Source organism: Notothenia coriiceps, unplaced genomic scaffold, assembly GCF_000735185.1.
Source record: "Notothenia coriiceps isolate Sejong01 unplaced genomic scaffold, NC01 NC01_scaffold00037246, whole genome shotgun sequence".
NCBI classification, from domain to species: domain Eukaryota; kingdom Metazoa; phylum Chordata; class Actinopteri; order Perciformes; family Nototheniidae; genus Notothenia; species Notothenia coriiceps.
Window position 1 is genome coordinate 7,846,029 of NW_011369947.1, and position 6,317 is coordinate 7,852,345.

The window sequence follows — 6,317 nt, forward strand, 5'->3', positions numbered from 1 at the left end:
AGTTGATCGGAAGGCCCAAACATGACGATGATAGACTTTTAATTTGTTTTTAAAATGGTAATTGAAACAAGGATCAAACTAGGACAGAAGGTGGATCACTTAAACAACTCTAGGACTAGTATAAAAAGGAAAGGTAACTTTTTGGAGTTACTTATGTCAGAAGTCCGCAGTACTTAAGATAACTGATTAGGCATGAATGTGTTTTTTATAATGGTTTTGTACATTTTATTCCCATTAATTTAGTACGTTTCTAATATGTACGGTGGAGTGGACCGATGGAACTCGAAAATGCTATATAATGCACAAATGCAGTCATTTATCATGTAGTCGCTATGGAGCCAACTGATTCTAACGAAGCTAGTCCACCTCCCCCCCGTTTTCGTTAGCAATATGCCTTTTTAAACTCCTGCTAACAAGGGAGGCAGGTGACTAAATGCAAATGACCTGCCATCATGTTGTTAGAACTGTATGAGAGTTGACAGTAGCTCACAGCCAAGAAACCGAAAAGCTTTTTACAAAAGGCAGAAGAAGACTGCCTACTTGTAATGAAGCGAGGTGAAATTGGCCCCCAGCAAATCCACTATGATTCCAACAAAGCAGAAACGGGGTAATAATTATGTTAAACACCTTACATAGTCTGCATAATGTATGCACATGTATGCCAGACCAAATATAAAGAAAATACACTTTTCGACTTAAAGTGGAACTACTATGCCTATGTTTTAGGACAATAGCACTAGGGTCTCAGAATATATATCAAATATATAAAAATACATGTCTATGAGTGTTTTGATCAAAATACCAAACAGAATCACCCATTCTAAGCCATGCCTCATATCCCTCTATTTGATTCCTGGTTTCAAAAGTGCGTAATTTTTGGTATAAAGCTTTAAGAAAAATAAAAAATTGATACAAAATAAAAAAAGGAAGGGCTGAGCTTCATCGGGACCCGGCAGCTAACCGTGCCTAAACTTGAAAGACTGCCCGTGATGAAACGCCATATCATGGATTATCAAGGATTATTTCTGAAACAGTATGGAGCCTCAAAGGGCTTTCTCTCTTGCCGGTTTAATACAAACCACAAGGTGAGTTCCTTTTTACTTCTCTTCTTCACACACATGCTCTCCAGTACAGGTTAGCTCTGAGTGTTAGCGATGCTAATGTAAACATGCACCGACCATATTACGTCCAAAACAGTCGGGCATTGTTTCTGATAGCAACGTTTCTGATAGGGCCGTGGGTGTAAAGCCAGCCTCCATTTCCGATATTACGTCATATCATACCGTTTTTAGAGATTTGGGTAGGGAGGAAAAGAGAGAGGGTTTTATTTTCTGGCACTGCGTGTGTTACCTGACATGATGAATAAAAGACATCAAAAAGTGTATTTAGCATGATAGGTCCCCTTTAAAAAGCAATTTCCAGCACGGTTCACAGAGAGCTTTTGCACTTATTTGAATGGAAAAAAGTGGCTTTGCAAATGCATATGAAGAGAAAAGTGCTTTGACATGTTAGGTTAAGCCTCAAGGATACACACATTGTAGTTTGTCAACTAACACCGAACAGAAGTTGTTTATTTGTATGAAAGCTCCACAGTGTTCCTCCTCTTATTATTTCTCTGACTCTATTGTGTGACTGTTTGCGTGGTTGTTGTAAGTACTAGTTTATTGTGTATTTCTCTGAAGAAGGTGCAGCATTCTTTAAGAGCTAGATGGCCATTCATGTGTCTACTGCTTTTTGGATAATTGACAAATCCTCAACCATGTGGTGTATTTAAAAGAAGTTATTTTCCTCTTTAAACGCTGTGACATGGAGGAACTGTGCCAAATCGCAGTAGAAAACAAAAGTTGATTACACATTAATTTAAAAGAATGTCACAATGTTCTGCAAGCCACATCAAGTTTTATGTTTGATCTCAGCGGCATAAAAAAGTTTCAGTGAGAATGATATTGTAAGTCTACTACATCTCTCCCACTGGACACCAGGAGGGTAGCAGTTCCATGTACATTTTTAAACCGCCCTGTGTTGCTTCAAAAGCTAACAACGCACAGCAGACCATTAGCTCGGCTCACCCTGTTGTTTTTGGGAGACGCCTGCGGGTCAGTCATCCAGGCTCCAAATCTGGTCCCTGAAGTTTTCACAGTCTGCGGCCCAGTGATCTTCATTAGCTTGCCACATGCTGCGAACACATCACACAGCTCTGGTTACACACTGCACCAGCTCCACATGATTAAAACTACAGTGTTATGATTACTATTGGAACAAATCCCAAGGCTTTGGATTGCTGCAATCTGTGGCTAACGGATAAACAGATGAGTATGGGCCTTCTTGTGCTTACATACTTTTCTCTGCTTTTATAGAAATGTGGATGACTATTAGGCTCCTACAGTGTTAGGTACACCCTCGGTAGCCCTTCATCATACCTACTGCCTCTCAGTCCGTCCTGGCGTCTCTGTCAAAGTCGGTGCTGAGCTTCAGGTCGCTGAGTCTAGTCGCTGAGTGCCTAGGTCTGAGTCCTACGTCGCTAGGTCCTGTGTGCAATTAAGTCCTAGGACTCCTGTGACGTAAGTCCTAGGTCCTGGTACTGAGTCCGTAGGGTCCTGTGTCCTGCGCTCTCTTGTCCTAAGTCGGTGCTTGAGTCGCTAAGGCCGGTCCATCTATCTGTGGTTTTTCTTTACACCACCCTTTCGACCCAATAAGCGCTTGTACTCTGCATGTGTCCCATGGTCCTGTCTGTCCTTCCTTCTTTCATTCCACGAGGGGCTGTCAGATTCGGATATCGGTCGCACAGAATGCCATGTACGTGAGGAAATCCTATCCCAACCTCCTTTCCCCCATCGTTCATTCTACTATACGACGGTTTAGACTATGGTACTCGGAGTAACCGAGGTTTTTACACAAAAGACCGTGACTGTGGTTAAGTGTCAACACGGCAGCTGAGACGTCCGTAGTCGCGTGCAAGTATAATAGCGGGAGGAGGACGAAGGTTGCAGGGATGTGTGTGTTGGTTTCAATGTACGATTGGTACTCGCGTACGAGTTTCTCACGAAAGACCGGGTGACTGTGTTAGTTGTCAACACGGCAGCCTGAGCCGGGTCCCTAGTTCCGTGCGACATACAGGAAGGAGGGACGAAAGGTGGCAAGATGTGTGTGTTGGTCCTAATGTAGAATATGGTAGTCACTCCCTTTTCGTCATTCTTGATTTCTCAGTATACCCCACTTCTCCGTGTTACACAGTGCAGTTACGTGAGAATAATCTAGATAAATTAGTGATATTCGGGAAATAGTTTTCCTTCGCAGCAATCTCGCATGACACTCCGGAAGACTCGGTCCAGCGTTGTACATGAAAAATTTTTGCGCTAATCCGACTGAAGGCGGACGGCTTGTGTTTGACCTTCGACATAAGTGTTTCCCTCCCGAACTAATTTTTTTCTTTTCCGAGACGAGGTAACGGATGAAAATCTCTGAGATCCTTGTTGGTTGTTGGGACGTAAGTGACCTTGCGGTTGGACGGGAACATCCCTGTTCATCCCGATATTATCAAAAAATCCATTCTTAACCACGCGGAACCGGGGTGAATTCCCGAAACAATCCGCTCGTTCTTCTCTACAAAGATAATTGATTAAGATAGGACACAGAAGAATAATCCCTCGGTCACATTCCTGTCGGTGTTTGTCCGGTCATTACACCCAAAGGAAAAGGCTTGAGACCGCGAAAAATCACGTGCACGGGGACGTAACAACTTTATTTCGACTTCGCTGAAGATTGACATGAAAAAACCGATGTGGACATATTATTTCTCCAATGTTATTAGGTCGGAACTTCGATTTGTTTACGGCTACGCTGATCGAAGAGACGTAGCAAAAACTCCGTTCTTTACGGACTAAAAAACGGGTTACAATTCATCTACTTTCTTCCGCCCAGGAACTCTAAGTAAAAATACGACCCGCACATCTTTTCCTATGCTAGGACTAGTTTATATTGTAAGAAACCCCGGCAGGTGATGTTATTGAAGTCAACAACCGGCACAAATTGTATTTTTTTACGATTCCAGTAGGTGCAAAAATTCAAGAACTTCGAGAACTTAAATATAAATCTACTAATTAAAGTAGTCGGAAACGTCACCCATCTTATATCAAACTCAATGAGTAAGCGCGGGTAGATTGTTACCTGTAAATGTCTTACTAAGGAATAATTATAACGGATTCCCTTCGTATACATTACACTTGGTTTATCAAGGTTCGGTGACTCGGGACACCGGTGAGGTACCGAGTGAAAACGCAAACGTACCTTCGTAAGGTAGCAACTTTGTGTGTTTTGACGTTCTGGCACGGCTAATCTATGCTGGATTCTTGTCGATTCGTCAAGGGAAATACGGGGGATGATTCACGAGATCAGAGAACGTTATCCTGAAGTACGCAGCTATCATAGTTTACATCGAAGCGTCTAGCTCGGTTTGTGTTCTTATACTCTGTTCAGGAGAACAGAACTCCGATAACTCTTCCAGTAAACACTGAAATTTGGTCTCGGGCAGAGACACCTAAGAAAATTTCGGATCGTGACTTTAGAAGTTTATTGAGTAACAAAAAATTCATAGTGTGTTGAAAAAACCCCTGCCGAAAAGAGTTCTTAAGAACCTCCTCCTTTGCCTTCTAATCGTTTATCAGATAATGCAACCCGATTTTAGAAGACCTAGCTCCAAACCACGAAAATTCTTCCTCCAAAAATAGTGACGATGAAATTTACTAGCACCTTGTATCGGGACTCATTATTTCTGTATAAGTATTATCAAGTAACACTAACTCTCCGAAGCCAAAACCGACGACCGAGCACGGACAGTGAGTAAGTGGTTTCGGAAAGGGAGTTTCGAGATTGGCGAAGTTTTCTCGCACAGTTAGTAATTTTTAGGCTGGCTGCCGCAAGGTCTCTATACCGTTTAGGTGGGTTTACTCCAAAAAAACCACGGATTTAGAGAGATTTTTCATTTTACTAGTGAAAAAGAAACGTAGTTAGAACTATGTTCGATGAAGTAAATATACGAAGTACAAAACGCTAAGGATTTCGAATAATCAGATGATAAGGGTAGTAAAGTTTAACACGAAATAGTGATATTCAATTACCCCAATAAAACCTGCGGCTTCTGAGGTATTAAATTAAAAAAAAATGATTACAAATTAGATCTTAAATGAAATTTTATTTTGGTAAAGATATCAACTAAGACTGAAAAGACGTAGGTTGAGTGTGCAAATAATAACGAAACTTCGTTTTTTTCTAATAATTAATGGGAAAATCTTCCACTTCTATATCAGTAATACACAGACCTTACAGTAAAAGCCTCGGACTCTGGAACTTTTTGTCCGACCCCCGAATTGTCCAATTCCGCGTAGTAATCCGTCGTAAATACACGGTTGAACGGTATGAAATTAACGCAGTCTATAATTCAGACGTTTTACAACTGAACGTAGTGTCGGTCGAGGTCACACTTTAGTGTATCTGTTTATTAGCTCTGTGGTTACGTACTTTTTGGTTTTTGTTGTAAATTGTAATTGTCGGTGTTATTGACGTCTCTTTTGTACGAGTTTCTGGTAAAATCGCACGGGTAAACTTAGACCCTAAATCGAGAAATGAAATGACACTCCTAACTGGACTACGGATGTTTCCTCAAGAATAGGACAACAACCTCTTCTTTAGTATATTTTTTTTACACATACCGATTTTTCATTTTCCTCCAACGGTCCTTCTTCGGCAAATATCCGGGAATGAGACCCGATGATTAATTTTGTAAAAAAAATAAAAGATCTGAATAAGAAACTTAGGAAGACCAAGGAAGGAACGGGTAAGGTCGTCAAACAAGTGACTTTTCGATACTATGAAAAGGCCAGTTCCCCAATTACAAAATTGAGTACATTCGCTCTTGTCGAAACGGAGAGTATGTAAAGACGTATTGATTTGAAGGGTTAAAACGGTTGGACGGTACAGTAGTAGTTGTGACTACCTGGGGCAGTTGTCAACAGTTGTACTTTTCGATTGTAGCACTTACGATTTACCCTAACACCCGAACCGTTAGACCGGACATCAAGTTTCTACTAGTGAATTCGTAAGTAAACAACGACACTAACTCATCCATCTTTTTCGGTCAATTTATTGAATTATCCCTCAACTTCAACCGTTAGAACGCACGTTCACTATCCGGACAATTTCGTGTTAATTTCACAGACGCGTTCTACTTAAATCGACGTCGATTCTAAATTTATAAATTTTGCACACCTATTGTCGAGACCTGTGTATCTTTCCTCTCAACAGATAATGTCACGATTAAC

At 41.1% G+C, this 6,317-nt stretch overlaps 1 protein-coding gene across 1 annotated transcript in view; it reads right to left on the bottom strand.

The window, feature by feature from the left end:
- epdr1 (ependymin related 1) overlaps positions 1-6,317 on the bottom strand; it is a 20,988-nt gene that overhangs the window by 4,861 nt on the left and 9,810 nt on the right. The gene's annotated exons all lie outside the window — the stretch shown is intronic.